The following is a 13,153-nucleotide window of genomic DNA, read 5'->3' as shown; positions in this document are numbered from 1 at the left end:
CAGTCTGCCCTTCCTTCCTTATGGATGCCCGTTGATAGTTCTCTGATGTCATTAAGTTTCTTCACTCCTTCTTCCTTGAGCTATAACAATGACCTTCACACCTTATCTTTTCCTGATGCATACATTCCTCATTCACACAAACAGTCTTTCACAGAGACCTTTAAGAATACAAACAGCAGTATTTTATATCAAGGGAAAAGACATTGTAAATTAAAACTTACTACATCTTATAACCAAAACAATTCACAGTGGGGCCCAGGCCTTCAACATCCCTCTAATATGCTTAACATAGACACGGTATGAGATCCTATCTCTTACTAACTAAACCTTAAAAAAACCTAGAAGGGCCTAATTTGTGATGCATGGGAAACAGAATCTCTCATAGTTCCAGAGGGTCATTCCTTTCTGCTATTCAAAAAGGGGTGGCTGGCAGGATGATCAAATCATATATTAATTCTTATAGTACAAATATAAAATCCTGTTCCTACACTGAACACCATCCAGCAGCGCACTAAGCAATGCAGCTAGCATCTCTCACGTGTGGTTTGCTTTCTCGTCCGCTCACCAGGGGAAGGATTGTGTGTACAGCGGAGTGGTTTGTTTTGGAAGGTTTTTTTTAACATACGCATTGCTCTGGGTTTGTGTCAGAGAAGGCCGGTGGGAGCAGGGCCCCTGGGGAGGTTTGGGGTGGCCCTGAGTTCCTGGGGGGTTGTTCCGCGGTCTGGGACCGGCCCCGCAGGACGCTCTGTTTGCTGCCCAGCCGGGCTCTGCCCCGGTGGTAGAAAGTTCCATGGGCCCGAGGGCTGGAGTTACGGGTCTCTGTGCCCAGCCCGGAGCCGTAGGCCCTTCTAGATACACTGAGCCCAGGCCGCACAGCACCTTGAAGATCGGGTCCGAGACTCGGTATGCTATGGGAAGCCAGCACAGAGAGCTAAATTGCAGCCCCCTCTGGGGCAAAACGCAGGGGCTGCAACGGTGCACAGCCACCCCCATTCCTTACCCAAGGGCCACGGCTACTGCTCAGCTGGGAGACTGCCACTGATTTCAGCCAAACTGCTGCCTGCCCAGTGCGATCTGTAGGGTGACCAGACAGCAAATGTGAAAAATTGGGATGTGGGTGGGGTGTAATAGGAGCCTAATAAGAAAAAGACCCAAAAATCGGGATTGTCCCTATAAAATCGGGACATCTGGTCACCCTAGCAATCTGCCACAAACAAACTGTAACCCACCGCTAGCCTGAACGGAGACACGATGCAAGCTTGGGTTACCCCGTCCGATACCCATGGACGGAGAAATCCGGGTGCAGGCACAAGGTATGTGCCCTTCCCATTCAGGCATAACCAGCTCCCTGAATCGTACCCAGGGCCCCTGCTCTCCTGGCCAGCCCCAGCCCCGGAGGAGCTGCACCTCCAGCTGGACAGGCGGCTCCTGGCCTTCTCAGCCCCAGCGTCCAAGACAAAATGTAGTGCTGACAAAGGCAGGCAGCTGTGTCACAGTCCCCTCCCCCACTGCAAGGCCTGTGTCTAATCTGCCTGTTCCATGCTGGGCCTGCTGGCCACAGCCCATCTGGAGGAGTGGCCCAGGGTGTGCTGCCGGCTCTCTGTGGCGCTGACAAGGCTCTCTGGTTATGCCCTTTAATGCTCTGCTCCCTGCTGGGCAACGCAACGGGGCACTTGCTGCTGTAAATCAGCCTCTCCCTTTACCAGTCGGAGGGAACGCGTGAGGGCGGTGACCTGGGGAGGGAAGGCGCTGCCCTGAGAGCTAGTGTGAAGGGGGGGAAATGCTGGGATTGTAAAGATGGAACTTGCCTCTCTCCTGGGGCTGCAGTTCAGTGCTGGGAGCAGCTTGTCGGAGCCCATGGCCCTGGTCTCAGTAGCATTGGCAGGGCCAAGCCCTTGGTTAATATATTACACAAAATTACCTTCCTTGTCCCTCCGCTCTCCCTAGCATTCAGAGGCGGGCAGCATTGAATCAGGGCCTGTTGCTCTCCGCAACTGTGTTCAGGGGGGTGAACCAGCTGATCCATTTCTAACGAGACCTAGGCTGAACAGGAGTATTCCAAGGGCATGCAGGTCCCCTCTGAGCCCTTACGCTGGATGGACATGCACCCAGTGCCTCATTATGCTACTGCAAATTCAGGGGTGCACAACACAAGGCCCAAAGCCGCTCGAGAGCAGCAGCTTCCCATCTTTTGGGGTCACTGCCCCCGAGGGCACTTTCGTTCTGCAGTGGTGGGTGCTGCAGAAATGCCCGTGTGAGAAATGCAAGACGAGGGCTAAGCTGCACCATTCCGCGGCTGTACTCTGACTGCAACAGAGCTAGGTGGGGCAAGCGGCTGGAGCAGCCTCAGCGTCCGTGCTGGCAAGAGAACATGCAATGGAACAGGAGGTGGACAGCAGTGACAGGAGCCTAGAGGAGGGCTCCTCCATGCCTGAGGTGGCAGCGGGAAGGTGATGGCTGGTTTGTGTTTTTCATTCCCACACCTGGCTGGTCATGCTGGGCAGGAGCAACGTCCCCTGTCAGTTCACACAGCACCAGGTCAGTTCCACACTTCCCTGCAAATTGAAATTCAGGTGCAAGCACAAGTGGCAACAGCCACTCTCTGAGAGCTGGGCCCTCACCGGTCACGGACAGACGCGTGTGCAGGGGAATGGAATTACTGTTTCCTCCAAAACCTGAAAGACAATAACCCCAAAGCAATCCCAGTCTTGTTCTCTGCAGAGGCCCCTGCCTCCCTGAGTTTGCTTGCAGTTTCTCAACCCTGCCCCAGGTGTGGGTCAGGCCTGGGGTGTTTGTTAGTCCGAGGTTATTCCTTTCGCGGCCGCCGGATGTGCAGGTAGGATAGCACCGCACTCCCACAGTTGTTACTCCTGTGACGTCAGGAAAGGCGCTGGCTCTCACGCCCGTGCCCATCCAGGTCAATGAGCTCTGAGCTCCTTCGATGAATGGTGCAATACGGCATGCAAAGGGTTAGTGGGTGAGTGTGCAGATGCCCACGTACAAGTGGCTTGGTCCTAGCATTTCTCTCAGTAACTCTCCCTGTTTGGCCGGTCGGGGCCTTTGGATCGTCCAGGCCGGGTAACTGGGCAGTGTGCTTCTCATTCCCACGCGGGATGTCCATGCAGCGCAGCTGGGGTGGTGCCTCCTTTGGGCGTGTGATGCACCTTCCCACTTCGCTGGTGCTCTCTAGGGTGACCAGGTAGCAAGTGTGAGAAATCAGGACACTTTTCTGGGGGGGGAGGAGGAGTGTTTAGTTGTGTATATAAAAGCCCCTAATATCGGGTCACCCTAGTTGCTATCAGCAGTGACATGGCCTGTCCGGTACGCTGTCAGTCTGGCCAGTGCCCCTCACTGCAGCCTCCTCCTCCTGCCAGAGAGCAAGCCGCGCTGCCGGCATGGGGCCGGGCAGTTTGCTGTTCTGGTGGATTCTAGCTGAACAGAAGGGCTGATCCCCACTGTACATTCATGTCTGCAAAAACTGGCCCTTTTTGTCCTCTGCAAACCACTGACAATGAATGTTTGAGGCCATTTAGTGATGTGCTTGGCCCGTTCCCCAAGCTGGCCCAGCAGAGGCAGCCTCACCTCCTGGCCAGTAAAGAGATGTGAAAGGGCCTTAGGTAAGCCGCACCTTTCAGCTTTATTTCACACTCCACTACAGAGAAGAGACCCTTCTCGGCAAGGCACAGCCAGCCCCGCCCCTGCTCTGAAAGGGGGTCCCTCTATGTCTATCTCAGCATGGCTTTTAAGGGTTACCCCTTCACCTCACTGAATACTGAATGGGTGTTTTTTCACATATGAGCCGCCCAAAGCTGCTTTAGTGTGCTTGGCAGCAGATAAAATCCCTGTCAGCTTTCAACTACGCATTGGGCACAGACTGCATATGAAGCTAGAGTCAATTACATCCCGACTGATTGTGCTCAGGGAGTCGGAATTAACTGCATGGCATAGATGGACATGCACAGACATTACGGGGATGAGCGTCAGGGACTGAACTGTCTGCTCACGTGAAGGCTCAGTCAGGACCCAATTGCTGTCGCAACGGCTTGAGCACAACAGGGATTTTGCCTGAATTAGCACTGCAACCTTTGTCTCTAAATCATTGGTACCCTGCGTGATTCCTTCTGAGCATCTGAACTGCAGAAATCCAGCTCTCTCCTAGTAAACTCCCTCCTGGCAGCTCCACAATCAGTTTCCCAGTGTTCCTGCCTTGGACTTTGTCCGATCAGAGCGTATTGATTCTTCACATCTAGATGCGCTAAGCAAAGTGTGTTTCTTTGCTTTGGCCCCAACTAGGTTGGTGGTAAATTATTTCTTCCTGGATGGAACTGGCCAGAATCAGAGACCTGGGTCACTTCACAGGGCTGTACAAGAAGTGGGTGAAGAGCAAAGAAAGGACAGACAAACAGATCTTAACAGTCTGAATATTTGTAATTAGCTCATCAGCACGGGATCTAGGTCCAAACATCCAGGAGTCACAGCTATTGTGAAATGTATGTAAGAATGGATTAACTGGTATTGCCATTGGAACACGTTTGTGATAATGCTACCATCATAGAGCCCGTTTCACCTCATGTTAGACGGATCCTGGCAGAACGCTCAAGGTCCTGTGTTCTCCTGCATTAGCTCACGGATACCTCAGGGACGGATGGCGCACCAGGGACATGAATGAGTTGCTTACTGGCTTTGTGAACGTGTTGGTTTTCCACATCCTGCTCTGTATTCTCTTCACTGGTTCCCCACAGGCTTCCCCCCGGGCCACCGGGCAGCTCTGGGTCAGCCATTTATGGCAGCCCAGCACCACGCCCCTGCCAGTGGGAAGAAGTACCTGAGGACGCTTCTCATTTCCCGAAGCCTCTTGGTCAATGTGGTGGGAGTTGCTGGCGATGGCGCCAATGGTCCCAATTTACCTGCAACGTCAGCTATGGCACTTTCACGCTTGCACCCCCCTGTGGTTCTGCCTCGGTCTCCACCCCACCGCGCTCTACCCTGTGTGCTCCATCAGATCGCCACAGACAAGAGGGAGGGAGTCCGTGTCCTTGAGCTTCCGCGAAGTCTGGCAGCCAGTGAGCAATTGCAGGGGAAGTGCGACCTTGGTCAAGGACCTAATGACTGGTCTAAAGCAGCACCCAAGAATCAGGAATCAGTGATGCGAAAACTCACCAGGATGACAGTTCAAGGCTCAGCTCATCTTTCGGATTGGGCCTTGGTCATGTATATTGCCCATGTGGCTGTGCGGTCCTGCATGCAGTGAGGATTCTGGGTGGGGCAGCATTACCTCTTTGGGTTTGATGTCTCACCTTTTCCAGTGGGAGACTTATCCCTGCTCAGCCAGGACAGACTGCTTTATCTTACCATTTCCATCAACTGCGTTCTCGGAGTTGGCCTGGCTGTTCCTTTGAACCCTGACCGAGTTGCATTACTGGGCCGCTCTTGGCTTTTGTATCCTCTTGTCAACTTACTCCACCTGCTCTGAGCTTACAAGACAGGAGGCTAGGAATGCAGACCAGAGCCCCTTCTCCTCCCGCTGATGGGCTCCATCTTGCAGGCCTCCCTGACACTGCCTCAGGAGAGAACTCTCTTCGAACCACAGTCTCCTTCAGAAACGATCCCAGTGACGCTTCCCCAAAGAAAAGCCCGATGTCAAATGCAAGCCTGGAAACGGAGCTAGAACACTCTGGCTTTAGAACATACCATGATCTGTGGATTTATTGGCCTGTGGTTACATTGGCAATGGCCACTGCAAACACACAATAGAAATACAGACAGATACAAACACAACAGACTTGGGTAACAGCTACGCTACAGAACTAATTGCTACACACACCATAAGGGCCATTTAAATGACTGTTTTAACCAGATGCTAGGTGGCCAAAACCCTCGGGCTGCCTTTACCTAGACGCTCCTGTCTCAGAGGTGTGCAGTTAACAGTCTTGATCACTCACTGATAAAGCCCAGAGTCCCATTTCAAACTCTGCCCCTAAATTCAGTTCCTGGAGTTCCCAGCTACGTTGACTTTGCAGAACAGGCTTGCTGTCAGGAGCAGAGGTCTGTGCTGCTTCGGGTAGCGGGATTTTAAATCCCATGGAAGGCAGTGGGACCTGGGCCTCTACCTCCCTTATGCTCCTTTGGAAAGCCCAGCCCCGGCCCTTAGGTTTCTGCAGCTATTTCCAGTTTGCATTGCCCTACATCTCCAGGGTATTTCTGACCACGGCAGTACTGTATCAGCCCCTGAAGGTGCGCAGCTGCACCCGATAAGCTGCTTCACCTACATGGGAGATGTCCTGGTTGCAGGGCTAGCTGCTCCGCCGTCCCCTCTCTGGGGCACCCCCCAAGTATCAGGCCGTGTGTCTTTACCTATCCTAGGGTGGGATTCCACAATTCTCCACTCCCAGCCTAGGTGCTGGGCGACAGAACCCTGGGCATCCACCATGCTTACCTGGAGGCCCGGCTGAGTTCTGGTTCTTCCCTTCAGGAGTCTGTGCCCAGTGGAGTACTGTGACCAGGGTGGATAAAAATCAATGTGTTTTTTTTTTAAATAAAAAAAATTGGATTTTTTAAATTTATATCAGATTTTTTGGATAAAATGCTTTTGAGGAAAAAACCTATCTAAAGATAGTTTTAATTAAGATATATTATAGCTCAAAGACATCTCATCCTGGAAGAGGGGTTATAAATTCTAATTCTATAGTATTAGACAATATATTCATGTAATGTTTAAGAAAAGTTTTGTAAAGGAGTTCCAATCGTTCATGGATTAGGGACCCAATCTTATGGGGTTCCAGGGGCTTCTGTATAGATTATTTAGGTTAATCTTTCTATCTACCCACTGGGACTCAGTGCTCAGTCTAGAAGATACCATCAGAGATGCTTAGTTTTGCAGTTCTCAGACTGGATTTGTGTCTCCAGAGATAACATGCTTGTTAACAGCAAAAATGATATTAAATAAATAAATCAATGAATGAATAATATATAGAGGTGAGAAATAACAGATCTCAACTCTATTGTCCCTCTGCAAATGTGTGTACACAGAGTCAATCCCTTACCTCCATCTAAAAGTGCAAAGTTTCAAAACGTCCAGTGAATAGAAGATTGTTGGGGGCGGAATAGATCTGGACAAGGAGAAAAAGTCTGGAGATAAATGTGAGAAGGGAGGGACAGGCAGTAGAAACAAAAGTGAAACTGTTTGGGAAGCACATTCCAGAAGTCTGGAGATCCTTCTGAGTGTAGCCTTCATTGATTTGAGATCTACCATACATTCTCTCACTAAAAGGGAAAATCTATAATGGCAGCAGGCCACAAAAGAGACCCAGTTTGGGAATAAGAACCATTCAAGAAATGTATGTTTGCTGATGATGTTTTAAAGAAAGTCACATCAGTGAACTGGTGGAAGTCACTTAAGCACTTAGCTTCAGAGACTGTTGAAGTGACAATCTCACTTTTAACAGCAGTAACTTCTTCTGCCAGTGTAGAAAGAATATTTTCTTCCTTTGGACTAATTCATTCCAAATTGAGAAATTGTTTGGGACCTGAAAAGCAGGAAAGCTTGTTTTTCTTTTCCAGATTATGACCAAACAGGAAAATGAAGGTGAAGATGACTGAGTGAGCTGCAGAAGCCAATATGTTAAGTTTCTCATGTTGACCAGGCTGACACAGTCGATTTAATTTGTTGTTTTTTTTTTTAAATATTTCATGTAACTATTTTAGTTAAAAACAATTTTAACAAAAACAAACCTGATTTTAAAAAAACTTGAATGTTTAAATTCAAAAATCCATATGCTTGTTTTGTTAAAATATTATATGTTTGCTGTTGAAGAAAAATATCCAGAATACTTCACGTTGTTTTAGTTAAATAAAATAATTTAAATGTCTGTCTGGTGATGTTCTCCTCCTAATATAGCATGGCAAGAAAATCTTCCAAATATTAATGATTAACCTGTTGAATTGGAGATAGTTCACCTCCCAATGACTTCATAAATATCTGCTTCAATTACCTTTGGTAAATGAAATAACCAAACAATCATTCATTTTCTGATATAGCTGTAAAATTAATCTGAAAAGTTTTCAAAATAAATCACTTAAAAATGTATAGTGTGTACCTTCTAAAAATGAAACCTACATCTCTCTCTCGGAGTTGTGAAGAATATGTATTAAGGTTATAACAACCAACAAGAAAGCACTTTTATGTAGAAATCCATGATTAAATTGAGTCTTCCTGACTAGTGATTTAAATCATGATTTAAATCAATTTGATTTAAATCAAATCCACCCCCGCGCCACAACGGCCTTCATAGCCAAAGGGCTACTTATTTCAACCAAAGGAACAGATCATAAAAAAAACCCAAAAAACAAAAAAACAAACTGTCTACACCAGGTTGGTCTTACCAAAAGGCTTCCCACCTCTGACAGTAACCCAGGCAGGGGTGTCTTCAGACACCCGCTATGGGTGCTTGTGTCTCAGCCAGACTCCCCCAGACAACTCCCCCACCCTTGCGAGTTGTCCTTTTTGAGCTGCTATCGTCCTCTTGCTCGCTCGTCCTTGTTCCTGGGCTGCGGGAGATACCCAGGCTCAGCAAGAGATGGAGTCAGAGTCCTCAGAGCCAATGGCTCTGCCATTGTCCCTTAACAGCCCTCAGGTGTTTGCTGAGAGGTGGCTGCCTTATCTTGAGCTAGTCTTCCACTTCCTGCCAGCTTTTCCTTACAACCCTCTCGGAGCCCAACCCCATATATTCACACCATGCCCATCCCAATGTCCAGTATCTGTACATCACTACAGAGACACTCCGTATCCATCAAAGGAGCCTGGGCATGTTTCATTTGTTCTAAGATCAGACTGGTTTTACTATGCTGTGCAATTCTAGCCAGATGGACCTGGGTGTGTTTTACACAGAGCTCAGTGGCCCCAGCCCTGCACTGCAGCCACCTCTGGGGAAGACCACAGCAGCTCTTTATGACAGGACTTAAAAAATAAATACTGTCTAGCTGAAACTACAAATGATTGTATTTGTTACCGTACCTGTTGTCTGCATGAGGGTTTCTGTGCGGCCCATCCCTGTCGTATCTGAGCACATTAGGGGAATTATTTTCATGAGCCCCCAAGAGGCAGGGAAATGCTGTTATCCTCAGAACTGGGAACTGAAAGCCAGAGAAATGAAGTGAGTTGCCCTGTGTCAAGGCTGTGGGACAGCTGGAAAGTGCACCCTGATCTCCTGGGCTCCGTGGCAGGCCCTGAATCCCAAGGACGATCTGCATGGCCCCCTTCTCGCCTTCTGTTTGTCAAGATCACTTATGGCATTTTCTTTTCAATTAGATTCTCCACTTCCAGTGGCAGAGTTTGTGTGCACATGCGCGTGTGTGTTTGTACTGGCAGTGTGACTGTCCATGTCTCCGTGTGTCATGCTGGCCCGTAAGGAGCTGTGTGTTGCTATATGGTGTGTGTGTGCGTGCAGCTTTCCAGTGTATGTGAGAGTGCATGTAAGGATGGCTGGAGAGTGAGTTTGCAAGACCAGTGTGTGTGTGTAAGGCTGGCTGATGTGAATGTGTAAGGATGGCCTCTGTGTGTGTCAGGCAGGTTAGTGGGAGTCTGTGATGTCTAAGGCTAGTTGGTGCCTCTGAGTATATGAGTGTGTAAGGCTGGCTGGTGTCTTCTGTGTGTGTCCGTAAGGCTGGCCAGTGTGTGTGTAAGACTGGACAGTGTGGATGGGTGTGCAAGATTTGTGGGTGTAGAAGGCTGGCCAGCAGAGGTGCAAGGGTGACTGATGGGTGTGCAAGGCTGGGAGACTGTGTACACAAAGTTGGCTGGTGGGGCTGGGTATGTAAGGATGGGCGGTGGTGTTGGATGTTGAAAGGATATGCGTGTGTTTGAAAGGCAAGCTGGTGGAGATGCAAAGGTGGGTATGCAATGCTGTGGGTGGAGGAGTGGATGTGCAAGGCTAGCTGATGGGCTGGGTGAAAAAGGCTGGAGGCAGAGCAGCTGTGCAAAGCTGAGTGTGCAAGGCTGGCAGCTGGGCATGTGTGCAAGGATGTGTGGGGTGGATATGTAAGATATAGCATACAAGGCTGCAGAAGGAGGTACAGGGGTTGTGGGGTGGGTATGCACAAGGCTGGGTGTTCAAGGCAGAATGTGTAAGGGTGTGCGGTCGGTGTGGGGGTGCATGGCTGGGTGTGAGTGTGCAAAGCTGTGAGGAGTGCAGAGCTGGGGGCTGGTGTGCAAGGCAGAGAGTACAATGCAAGGCTGTGGGGGGCTGGGTGTGCACAGCTGTGGGTGTGCATGGCTGTGGGGGGTGCAGGGCTGGGTGTGGGGGATAGGTGTCATGGCTGTGGGGGTGCAGGGCTGGGTGTGCAGGGCTGTGGGGGTGGGGGCTGGGTGTGCAAGGCTTTGGGTGCACGGCTGTGGGTGTGAGAGCAGGACTGTGGGGGTGCACGGCTGTGGGAGTGCAGGGGTGGGGGTGCTGGATGGGTGTGTGGGGCTGGGCGTGCAGGGCTGTGGGGGTGCAAGGCTGGGTGTGGGGGATGGGTGTGCACGGCTGGGGTGGGGGTGCAGGGCTGTGGGGGGGCTGGGCTGGGGCGCTGGGGGTGCAGGGCTGTGGGGGTGCAGGGCTGGGGTGGGGGATGGGCATGCACGGTTGTGGGGGGTGCAGGGCTGTGGGGAGGCTGGGCTGGGGGCGCTGGGGGTTCAGGGCTGTAGGGGTGGGGGCTGGGTGTGGGGGATGGGTGTGCACAGCTGTGTGGGGTGCAGGGCTGTAGAGAGGCTGGGCTGGGGGCACTGGGGGTGCAGGGCTGTGGGGGGGCTGGGCTGTGGGGGTGCAAGGCTGGGTGCCGGGTTGGGGGGCGGGGCTGGGTGTGCAGGGCTGTGGGGTGGGGCTGGGGGGGTGCCGGGTTGCGGGGGGGCTGGGTGTGCAGGGCTGTAGAGGTGCAGGGTTGGGGGTGGAGGTGGGGGGTGCCGGGTTGGGGGTGCGGGGCTGGGTGTTCAGGGCTGGGGGGGGTGCTGGGTTGGGGGTTCAGGGCTGTGGGGGGTGCCGGGCTGTGGGGAGGCGGGGCTGGGGGGGTGTCGGGCTGGGGGGCGGGGCTGGGTGTGCAGGGCTGTGGGGTGCAGGGCTGGGGACGGGGCTGGGGGGGTGGCGGGGCTGGTGGGGGGGGCTGGGTTTTCAGGGCTGTGGGGGGTGCAGGGCTGTGGGGAGGCAGGGGGTGCTGGGTTGAGGGTGCGGGGCTGGGGGATGCTGAGTTGGGGGTTCAGGCCTGTGGGAAGGCGGGGCTGGGGGGGTACCGGGTTGAGGGGCGGGGCTGGGGGTTCAGGGCTGGGGGGAGGGGGTGCCGGGCTGTGGGGTGCCGGGTTGGGGGCGGGGCTGGGGGGGCTGGGGGTTCAGGGCTGTGGGGGGTGCCGGGCTGTGGGGAGGCGGGGCTCGGGGGGTGCCGGGTTGGGGGTTCGGGGCTGGGGGGCGGGGCTGGGTGTTCAGGGCTGGGGGGGTGCCGGGTTGGGGGCGGGGCTGGGGGTTCAGGGCTGTGGGGAGGCGGGGCTGGGGGGGCGCTGGGTGTTCAGGGCTGGGCGGGGCGCCGGGCTGGGGGCGGGGCTGGGGGGGTGCCGGGTTGGGGGGCGGGGCTGGGGGTTCAGGGCTGGGGGGGTGCCGGGTTCAGGGCTGGGCGGGGCGCCGGGCTGGGGGCGGGGCTGGGGGGGGTGTCGGGTTGGGGGGCGGGGCTGGGGGTTCAGGGCTGGGCGGGGCGCCGGGCTGGGGGCGGGGCTGGGGGGTGCCGGGTTGGGGGGCGGGGCGCCGGGCTGGGGGCGGGGCTGGGGGGTGGCGGGTTGTGGGGGGCGGGGCTGGGGGGGTGCCGGGTTGGGGGGCGGGGCGCCGGGCTGGGGGCGGGGCTGGGGGGTGGCGGGTTGTGGGGGGCGGGGCTGGGGGGGTGCCGGGTTGGGGGGCGGGGCGCCGGGCTGGGGGGTGCCGGGTTGTGGGGGGCGGGGCGCCGGGCTGGGGGGGGTGCCGGGTTGGGGGGCGGGGCGCCGGGCTGGGGGCGGGGCTGAGGGGTGCCGGGTTGTGGGGGGCGGGGCTGGGGGGGTGCCGGGTTGGGGGGCGGGGCGCCGGGCTGGGGGCGGGGCTGGGGGGGTGCCGGGTTGTGGGGGGTGCCGCGCTGGGGGCGGGGCTGGGGGGTGCCGGGTTGGGGGGCGGGGCGCCGGGCTGGGGGGTGCCGGGCTGGGGGGTGCCGGGTTGGGGGGCGGGGCGCCGGGCTGGGGGCGGGGCTGGGGGGGGGGTGCCGGGTTGGGGGGCGGGGCGCCGGGTTGGGGGCGGGGCTGGGGGGTGCCGGGCTGGGGGGGGGTGCCGGGTTGGGGGGCGGGGCGCCGGGCTGGGGGCGGGGCTGGGGGGTGCCGGGTTGTGGGGGGCGGGGCTGGGGGGGGTGCCGGGTTGGGGGGCGGGGCGCCGGGCTGGGGGCGGGGCTGGGGTGTGCCGGGTTGTGGGGGGCGGGGCTGGGGGGTGCCGGGTTGTGGGGGGCGGGGCTGGGGGGGGTGCCGGGTTGGGGGGCGGGGCGCCGGGCGGGGCTGGGGGGTGCCGGGTTGGGGGGCGGGGCTGGGGGGGTGCCGGGTTGGGGGGCGGGGCGCCGGGCGGGGCTGGGGGGTGCCGGGTTGGGGGGCGGGGCTGGGGGGGTGCCGGGCTGGGGGCGGGGCTGGGGGGCGGGGCGCCGGGCTGGGGGCGGGGCTGGGGGGTGCCGGGCTGGGGGGGGGTGCCGCGCTGGGGGCGGGGCTGGTGCCGCGCGCTGGGCCAGGCCAGGCCGCTCCCCTCCCCCGCCGCGTGCCGGCTCCGGGGCCGATCCGGGCTGGGCCCCGCTCCCCGCCCCGGGCCCGTCTCGGCCGCGCGCCGCGAGCTCCTGCGGCCGGTGAGTGCGGGCGGGCGGCGGCGCCGGGCGGGGAGGCCGGAAGACGCGGAGCCAGGTACCGGGAGAGGCGGCCCGGCCCCAGGCCCCGCCGACATGGGGGGCCGCCCCCCCCCGTGTGTCAGTGTCACCCGCCCGCTGTTGTGTCTGCGGTGGGGGGTAGGGGTGTGTGTGTGAGACCCCCCCCCGTGTGTGTGTGTGTGAGACCCCCCCCCCGTGTGTGTGTGTGAGACCCCCCCCCCGTGTGTGTGTGTGAGACCCCCCCCCCGTGTGTGAGCGCGGTGTGTGGGGG

General features: G+C 56.4%; 1 protein-coding gene and 1 long non-coding RNA gene across 9 annotated transcripts in view; one reads left to right on the top strand and one right to left on the bottom strand.

Annotated features, from left to right (window-relative positions):
* Positions 1-5: 5 nt before the first annotated feature.
* On the bottom strand, positions 6-1,455 carry LOC142069507 (uncharacterized). Its single transcript, XR_012665354.1, has 3 exons — positions 1,230-1,455; positions 1,001-1,074; positions 6-158 (listed from the first exon to the last, which is right to left on the bottom strand). It is a non-coding gene; the product is annotated as an uncharacterized LOC142069507 (long non-coding RNA).
* An 11,360-nt stretch (positions 1,456-12,815) lies between these two features.
* MYO18A (myosin XVIIIA) overlaps positions 12,816-13,153 on the top strand; it is a 169,915-nt gene continuing 169,577 nt past the window's right edge. For 3 of the 8 annotated variants that reach the window (XM_075120804.1, XM_075120802.1, XM_075120799.1), the window contains exon 1: positions 12,817-12,919. The gene's annotated coding sequence lies outside the window, so the exon portion shown is untranslated. Of the gene's footprint in view, positions 12,920-13,153 lie in introns of all 8 variants that reach the window. The other 5 variants (XM_075120805.1, XM_075120803.1, XM_075120815.1 and 2 more) reach the window with 3 other exon arrangements.

The sequence above is a fragment of the Caretta caretta genome, chromosome 17 (genome assembly GCF_965140235.1).
Source record: "Caretta caretta isolate rCarCar2 chromosome 17, rCarCar1.hap1, whole genome shotgun sequence".
Lineage (NCBI taxonomy): Eukaryota > Metazoa > Chordata > Testudines > Cheloniidae > Caretta > Caretta caretta.
This window is presented reverse-complemented; position numbering and strand designations above follow the sequence as displayed.